Below are 9,864 nucleotides of genomic sequence, written 5' to 3'. Positions count from 1 at the left end.
GGTGCCAAGAACATACATTGGGGAAAAAAACATTCTCTTTAATAAATGGTGCTGGGATAACTAGATATTCATCTGCAGAAGAATGAAACAAGGGAGGCAGATTGCACAGGAAAAAAAATGGATGAAACTTGACCCCTGTCTCTCGCCATATACAAAAATCTAATCAAAATGGATTAAAGACTTAAATCTAAGACCTCAAACTATGAAACTGCTACAAGAAAACATTGAGGAAACTCCAGGACATTGGTCTGGGCAAAAATTTCTTGAGTAATATACCGTAAGAACAGGCAACTAAAGCAAAAATGGGCAAATGAGATCACATCAAGTTAAAAAGCATAACAAAGGAAATAACAACAAAGTGAAGCGACAACCCACAGAATGGAAGAAAATATTTGCAATCTGATAAGGGATTAATAACCAGAATATATAAGGAGCTTAAACAACTCTTTAGGAAAAAAAATCTAATAATCTGGTTTTAAAATGGGCATAAGATTTGAATAGACATTTCTCAAAAGAAAACATACAAATGGCAAACAGACATATGGAAAGATGCTCAATGTCGTTGATCATCAGAGAACTGCACATCAAAACTACAATGGGATATCATCTTGCCCCAGTTAAAATGGCTTATATCCAAAAGACAAGTAATAATAAATGCTGGCAAGGATGTGGAGAAAAGGGAACCCTCCTACACTGTTGGTGGGAATGTAAATTAGCGCAAGCAGAGTTTACAGATGCCTCGAAAAAACTAAATATAGAGCTACCATGTGATCCAGCAATCCCACTGCTGGGTGTATACCAAAAGAGAAAGGAAATCAGTATATCAAAGAAATATCTGCACTCCCATGTTTGTTGCAGCACTGTTCACAATAGTCAAGATTTGGAAGCAACATGAGTGTCCATCAGCAGATGAATGGATAAGGAACATGTGGCACATATACAAAATGGAGTACTATTCAGCCATAAAAAGGAATTAAATTCTGTCATTTGCAACAACATGGATGGAACTGGAGGTTATTATGTTAAGTGAAATAAGCCAGGCACAGAAAGACAAACATCACATGTTCTCACTTATTTGTGGGTTCTAAAAATCAAAATAGACTGGGGGCAGTGGCTCATGCCCGTAATCCCAGCACTTTGGGAGACTGAGGTGGGTGGATCACCTGAGGTCAGGAGTTCAAGACCAGCCTGGCCAACATGGTGAAACCCCATCTCTACTAAAAATATAAACGTTAGCTGGGCATGGTGGCTGGCGCCTGTAATCCCAGCTACTCAGGAGGCTGAGGCAGGAGAATCACTTGAACCCAGGAGCCAGAGGTTGCAGTGACCCAAGATCACGCCATTGCACTCCAGCCTGGACGACAAGAGCAAAACTCTGTCTCAAAAAATAAATAAATAATTAAAAATAGGCTAGGCATGATGGCTCACGCCTGTAATACCAGCACTTTGGGAGGCCGAGGTGGGCAGATCATGAGGTCAAGAGATCGAGACCATCCTGGCTAACACGGTGAAACCCCATCTCTACTAAAAATACAAAAAATTAGCTGGGCGTGGTGGCACACGCCTGTAGTCCCAGCTACTCGGGAGGCTGAGGCAGGAGAATCGCTTGAACCTGGGAGGCGGAGGTCGCAGTGAGCCGAGATTGCGCCACTGCACTCCAGCCAGGGCAACACAGTGAGACTCCATCTCAAAAAAAATAATAAAAATAAAATAAAATAAAATAAAAATAAGTAAAAAAACAAAAATAAAAATAAAAACAATTGAACTCATGGAGATGGAGAATAGAAGGATGGTTATCAGAGGCTGGGAAGGATAGTAGGGGGGTGTAGGGATGGTTAATGGGTACAAAAAATAGCTAGAATGAGTAAGACCTTGTAGTTAATAGCACAACAGGGGGATTATAGTTAATAATAATTTAATTGTACATTTTAAAATAACTAAAAGACGATAATTGGACTGTTTGTAACACAAAGGATAAATGTTTGAGGGAAGGGATACCTAATTTTCCATGATGTGATTATTACGCATTGCATGCCTACACCAAAATATCTCACATACCTCATAAATATATACACCCACTACGTACCCACAGAAATTAAAAATAAAACAATTTTTTTTTTGAGACAGTCTCACTCTGTCGCCCAGGCTGGAGTGCAGTGGCACCATCTCGGCTCACTGCAAATTCTGCCTCCCAGGCTCAAGTAGTTCTCCTGCCTCAGCCTCCCAAGTAGCTGGGATTACAGGCGCCCAACACCATGTCTGGCTAATTTTTGTATTTTTAGTAGAGATGGGGTTTCACCATGTTGGTCAGGCTGGTTTTGAACTCCTGACCTCAAATGATCTGCCTGCCTCGGCCTCCCAAAGTGCTGGGATTACAGGCACGAGCCACCGTGCCTGGCCACAATTTTAAATAAGTATAAATAAATAAATAAATAAATAAATAAATAAATAAATAAATAAATAAATCTGTATCAATGGACTTTTCGTACTCTGTTACATTACAATTCATTGGTTTCTCTTGCACTTTGCATAGATCCTTTACTCGCATAATTTTGTAATATTTGAAGATATTCATATCGACTCATTGAGTGATGCCAGTCTTCCAACATGTTGACACTTTATTATACAAATGCTTCTCAACTGACTTCTGATGGGGCTACACCTCAATAAGTCCATCGTAAGTTGGAAATATTGTAAGTTGAAGTGAGTTTAGTGCACCTAAACCACCAAACATATAGCTTGGACTAGCCTAACTCAAACATGCTCAAAACACTTACATCACCCTGGCCAGGCATGGTGGCTCACGCCTGTAATCCCAGCACTTTGGGAGGCCGAAGCGGGTGGATCACGAGGTCAGGAGATCGAGACTATCCTGGCTAACATGGTGAAACCCCGTCTCTACTAAAAATACAAAAAATTAGCTGGGCGTGGTGGTGTGCACCTGTAGTCCCAGCTACTTGGGAGGCTGAGGCAGGAGAATGGCGTGAACCTGGGAGGCGGAGCTCGCAGTGAGCCGAGATCGTGCCACTGCATTCCAGCCTGGGCGACAGAGCGAGACTCCATCTCAAAAAAAACGAAACAAAACAAAACCCACTTACATTAGCCTACAGTTGGGCAAAATCATCTAACACAAAACCTATTTTACAATAAATTGTTGAATATCTCATAAAATTTATTGAATACTATGCTGAAAGTGAGAACAGAATGGCCGTATGGGTACTCAAGTTGGGGTTTCTATCAAATGAGTATCACTTTCACACCATTGTAAAATCAAAAAATCATACATTGAACCATCATAAATTGGGGACCATCTATCCAATAAGAACAAATAAAATGGCCAGGTGCAGTGGCTCACGCCTGTAATCCCAGCACTTTGGGAGGCCGAGGCAGGCAGATCACGAGGTCAGGAGATTGAGACCATCCTGGCTAACATGGTGAAACCCCGTCTCTACTAAAAATATAAAAAATTAGCGGGGCGTGGTGGTAGGCGCCCGTAGTCCCATCTACTTGGGAGGCTGAGGAAGGAGAATGGTGTGAACCTAGTTGGTCCCTCGAGTAGTGGCCCCACCCCTTAGAGGGGTGAGCAGCCCCCCCTTGTATGCCTGTCAGGCAGTAGGGATTTCTGGATGTCCACAGGTGTCAAGGTAATTACTAGGTCCTTGGGGAAGGTTTCAGGTAGTCAGGTTGTGTTGACTTCATCCCTGCCCTCAGGGCACCCACAGTTCCATAGGGCAACAGGACAAAGGCACATGCAATTAACAAAAACACAGACAAATTTTCAAAAAGGGAGTAGTGGAGAAGGGGCTGGGTGAGTCAGGGTTTCCTAGAGAAGGCAAACTACAAAAGACGAAGATGGGAAAATATGATAGCCTGAAGGTGGACGGACTCAGGAACAGGTCTGAGCAGCTGAGAAAAACATCTGGATCATTCTGAGGATTCAACAATTTGGAGTTGATGCAGGGTAGAAGTTGAGTTTCAACAAAGAGCTCAAAGTACAAGAGTGGTGTGTTGCCAGTGGGGTTCTTGGTTCTTCTTCTTCTTTTTTTTTTGAGATGGAGTTTCGCTCTTGTTGCCCAGGCTGGAGTGCAATGGCGCGATCTCGGCTCACCACAACCTCCACCTCCCAGGTTCAAGTGATTCTCCTGCCTCAGCCCTCCGAGTAGCTGGGATTATAGGCAAGCGCCATCACACCCGGCTAATTTTGTATTTTTAGTAGAGATAGGGTTTCTCAGTGTTGGTCAGGCTGGTCTCAATATCCTAACCTCAGGTGATCTGCCCACCTCAGCCTCCCAAAGTGCTGGGATTACAGGCGTGAGCCAAGGCGCCTGGCCCTTGGTTCTTCTTTTAATAAACATTTGTTGAACACCTACTCTATGCCAAATGGCATTCTAGTGGACAAAATAGACAAATTCTCTGCCTTCAATGAACCTTATACTCTAGTGATGGGAGACAGACAAGACAAAAATAAATATTTAATATACCAACTAAACCTGCCCAGTGGCTCATACCTGTAATCCCAGCACTTTGGGAGCCCAAGGCAGGAGGATCACTTGAGGCCGGAGTTCAAGGTCAGCCTGGGCAACATAGACCTCATCTCTACTAAAAATAAAAATAACATATATTCACCAAGTAGTGAAAAGTACTATGAAGAAAAGTATAGCAAGGTAAGGGGCTAGAGGGTGACAGGCTGTACTGTGTCATATAGCATGATCAGAAAGGCCTGTCTGACATTTGCACAGAGACCTGAATGACATACAGAAGTCAGAAGTGTAGATATCTGCTGAGAAAGTGTTTCAGGCACAGGAATAGCAAGTGCAAAGGCCGCGAGGTGGAAACATGCCTGGCACAGGGGACATGCAGGGTCTGGGGGCAGAATGGAGTGAGTGTGGGGAAGACAGCAAGGAGGCGACGTCAGAGAGGTGGCAGGAGCCAAATGGTGTGTTGTAACCATGCACTGTAGTCATGCTCGTTAAGCAACATGGTGGGCACAGATGGATCTGAATGTGAACTCCAGTTCCACCTTCATTTATCAGTTGTGTATAATCTTGAGCAGATTAGCCTTTCTTTCATTTAACCCCATTTCATTTTACTGAAACAGGGTGTATTAGTCAAGGGTTCTCCAGATGATCAGAACCAATAGGGGGTGTGTGTGTGTGTGTGTGTGTGTGTGTGTGATCCTGGTGCTGCCCCTCAGGAACTCTCTCTCTTTCCATGTATACGTATATGGCAAGAGAAAGAGAGGGAGAGGCACAGTGGCTCACTCCTGTAATCTCAGCACTTTGGGAGGCCGAGGTGGGAGGATCCCTCAAGCCCAGGAGTTTGAGACCAGCCTGGGCAACATAGCAAGACTCCGTCTCTATAAAAAAAGAAAAAAGAAAAAATTAGCTGGGCCTGGTGGTGCTTGCCTGTAGTCTCAGCTAGTCGGGAGGCTGAGATGAGAGGATCACTTGAGCTCAGAAGTATGAGGCTGCATGACCTATAACAGTGCCACCGCATTCAAACCTAAGTGAGAGTGAGACCCCATCTCTGCCAAAAAAAGGAATTGTTTCACACCATTATGGAGGCTGGTAAATCCAAGATTTGCAGGGTTGTGGGCCAACTGAAGACCCAGAGAAGAGTCAAGGTGCAGTTCAAGTCTCAGTGCTATGTGCTTCTAAACTCCCTCTTGCTCAGGGAAGGTCAGTCGTTTGTTCTGTTTGAACCTTCAACTGACTGGATGAGACCCAACCACATCATGGATGGAGGACAATCTGCTTTACCTAAACCCTACCAATTTAAGTATTTAAATACTAATCTCTTGCTCTCTCTTTTTTTTTGAGTCAGAGTCTTGCTCTGATGCCCAGGCTGGAGTGCAGTGGCACAATGTCAGCTCGCTGCCTCTGCCTCCCTGGTTCAAGCAATTCTCCTGCCTCAGCCTCCCAGATAGCTAGGATTACAGGCCTGTGACACCATGCCTGGCTAATTTTTTTTTTTTTTTTTTGACATGGAGTCTTGCTCTGTCACCCAGGCTGGAGTGCAGTGGCGCGATCTCGGTTCATTGCAAGCTCCACCTCCCAGGTTCATGCCATTCTCCTGCCTCAGCCTCCGGAGTAGCTGGAACTACAGGCGTGTACCACCACGCCCGGCTAATTTTTTGTATTTTTAGTGGAGACGGGGTTTCACCGTGTTAGCCAGGATGGTCTCGATCTCCTGACCTCGTGATCCTCCCGCCTCGACCTCCCAAAGTGCTGGGATTAAGGCATGAGCCATCGCACCTGGCCCATGCCCGGCTAATTTTTGTATTTTTAGTAGAGACGAGGTTTCTCAAACTCCCGACCTCAGGTGATCCACCCGTGCACACCTCCCAAAGTGCTGGAATTATAGGCATGAGCCACCTCACTCAGCCTTAAATACTAATCTCATCCCAAAACACTGTCACTGAAACACCCAAAAGAATGTTTGACCACATTCTGTCACTGCACTGTGACAGCCAACTTGACACATAAAATTAACCATCACATGAAGTAAGAATATTGCTCTTATGAGGTTGGTGGAAGGGTTAAAATTGAGGATATCTGTAAAGCACGAGTACAGTGACTGGCAAGTGGTAAATGTTCAATTAAAGGTGGTTGTTGTCATCACAAAGGGAAGAAATAACATTTGTCAAATGCCTAGTATGTCAAGTGCAATGCTAGGCTCTTCTGCACTGTCATTTAATTAAAATCCACATTACCACACACTGAGGTAGGTATTATTATCCCCATTTTACAGTTAAGGAACTTATTGTGCAGAGGGATCACTCACTTTGCCCAAGGACCCTCACCTGGTAAGTGTCAGGGCCAAAACTAGAAATTAAGTCTGTCTGATTTCAAGAAGTGGGCTCTTTCCCCCTGGGGCCAGAGGCTGAAAACAGAAAGGAGGGGTCTCCCTGGGGCGTCACTCCTAATACCCTCAGACACAGACATACACATACCTCGGTTTCAGTAATTTCCTTGAAAAATCCTGAGGCCGCATGGTAACTCTCTCTTTTTTTTTTTTTTTTGAGAAGGAGTCTTCCTCTGTAGCCCAGGCTGGAGTGCAGTGGCACAATCTCGGCTCGCTGCAACCTCCACTTCCTGGGTTCAAGCCATTCGCCTCCCTCAACCTCCCGAATAGCTGGGATTACAGGCATGTACCAACACACCCAGCTAATTTTTGTATTTTAGGTAGAGATGGGGTTTCACCATGTTGGCCAGGCTTGTTTCAAACTCCTGACCTCAGGTGATCCGCCCACCTCGGCCGCCCAGAGTACTGGGATTACAGGTATGAGCCACCACACCTGGCCCCCATGGTAACTCTTAACCCAGAAAAGGGGAATGTGGAAGGGTTTATTTCTGTAGGATCTGGGCCTCTATGGACAGGAATCCTGCCCTCCAGTTCCTCCTGACAGTGCAGCCTCTTCCTAAAATGGATAGGGTAACCTTTGCCGGCTCTTGTCTCCCAACTTACCTGATATAAGAGTTCTCAGCTGGGCGCGGTGGCTCACGCCTGTAATCCCAGCACTTTGGGAGGCCAAGGCACGTGGATCACCTGCGGTCAGGAGTTCGAGATCAGCCTGGCCAACATGGTAAAACCCCATCTCTACTAAAAATACAAAAATTAGCCAGGTGTGGTGGTGCATGCCTGTAATTCCAGCTACTCAGGAGGTTGAGGCAGGAGAATTGCTTGAACTCAGGAGGTGGAGGTTGCGGCGAGCCGAGATTGCACCACTGCACTGCAGCCTGGGCGACAGAGGGGGACTCCTTCTCAAGAAAAAAAAAAGAGGAGTTCTTAGAGAAGGGCTCCTCACAGACCATGAGGGCCAATTGGCTCAGGCTTTATTGACACATAAGGCCTCAAATTTAGACTTCTGATGTTATCTCCAAGTGTGGTTACAGTCACGCTGTTACTCTGATAGAACAGAATGTAAAAATTTACCATAAAATTGATTTAACTTTTATTATGGAATTTTCAAATATATACAAAAGGAGGGCCAAGTTCGGTGGCTCACTTTGGGAAGCTGAGGCAGGAGAATAGCTATATACACACACACACACACACAAGTAGAAAGAATAGTACAATGAATCTGGTATGCCTATTATCAGAAGACATTTTTTTTTCAACTTTTATTTTAAGTTTGGGGTACATGTGCAGGATGCGCAGGTTTGTTACAAAAGTAAACGTGTGCCGTGGTGGTTTGCTGCACAGATCATCCCATCACCCAGGTACTAAGCCCAGCATCCATCAGCTATTCTTCCTGATGCTCTCCCTCCCGTACCCCATCCCTCTGAAAGGCCCCAGTGGTGTGGTTCCCACCATGTGTCCATGTGTTCTCATTGTTCAGCTCCCATTTATGAGAACATGTGGTGTTTGGTTTTCTGTCCCTGTGTTAGTTTGCTGTGGATAATGACTTCCAACTCCATCCATGTCCCTGCAAAGGACATGATCTCATTCCTTTTTAAGACTGCATAGTATTCCATGGTGTATATGTACCATTGTGTATATAGTATTCCATGGCATATACATACATAGCATTCCATGGTGTATATGTACCTCCATGGTGTATATTTTCTTTATCCAGTCTATCATTGATGGGCATGTAGGTTGATTCTATGTCATTGTTATTGTGAATAGTGCTGCAATGAATATACACGTGCATGTATCTTTATAACAGAATGATTTATATTCCTTTGGGTATATACCCAGTAATGGGATTGCTGAGTCAAATAGTATTTCTGCCTCTGGGTCTTTGAAGAATAACCACACTGTCTTCCACAATGGTTGAACCAATTTTCACTCCCACCAACAGTGTAAAAGCATTCCTTTTTCTCCACAACCTTGCCTGCATCTGTTGTTTTTCGAGTTTATTTTTATTTTTATTTTTATTTAGACAGAGTCTCGCTCTGTCACCCAGGCTGGAGTGCAGTGGCACGACCTCAGCTCACTGCAACCTCTGCCTCCTGAGTTCAAGCAATTATCCTGCCTCAGCCTCCCGAGTAGCTGGGATTACAGGCGCACACCACCATGCCTGGCTAATTTTTTTATTTTTAGTAGAGACAGGATTTCACCATGTTGATCAAGCTAATCTGGAACTCCTGACCTCAGGACATCCACCTGCCTCGGCCTCCCAAAGTGCTGGGATTACAGGCGTGAGCCACTATGCCCGGACGTTTTTTGACTTTTTAATAGCCATTCTGAGTGGCAAGAGATGGTGGTGTTGTGGTTTTGATTTGCATTTTTCTAATGATCAGTGATGTTAAGCTTTTTTCATATGTTTTTTGGTCACATGTATGTCTTCTTTTGAGAAGTGTCTGTTCATGTCTTTTGCCCACTTTCGGAGGCTTTTTGTTTTTTTTTTTTTGAGACAGAGTCTGGCTCTGTCATCCAGGCTGGAGTGCGGTGGCTCAATCTCGGCTCACTGCAACCTCCACCTCCCGCGTTCAAGCGATTCTCCTGCCTCGGCCTCCTGAGTAGCTGGGATTACAGGCACACACCACCACGCCCAGCTAATTTTTGTATTTTCAGTAGAGACGGGGTTTCACCATGTTGGTCAGGCTGGTCTCGAACTCCTGACCTCATGATCCACCCGCCTCAGCCTCCCAACGTGCTGGGATTGCAGGTGTGAGACACCAAGCCCAGCCCCTTTGCCCATTTTTTAATAGGGTTGTTTGTTTTTTTCTTGTAAATTTGTTTAAGTTCCTGTCACAAGACTTTAAATTATAAAATAGGACCTGAAGTTCCCTGTAAAGGAAAATTTTCTATAAATTCTGTAATGATCTTGTGGATAGCCAGGTGCAGTGGCTCACACCTGTAATCCCAGCACTTTGGGAGGCCAAGGTGGGCTGATCACCTGAGGTCAGGAGTTTG

The sequence above is a fragment of the Hylobates moloch genome, unplaced genomic scaffold (genome assembly GCF_009828535.3).
Source record: "Hylobates moloch isolate HMO894 unplaced genomic scaffold, HMol_V3 SCAFFOLD_5, whole genome shotgun sequence".
Lineage (NCBI taxonomy): Eukaryota > Metazoa > Chordata > Mammalia > Primates > Hylobatidae > Hylobates > Hylobates moloch.
Note: the sequence above shows the minus strand (reverse complement) of the source record.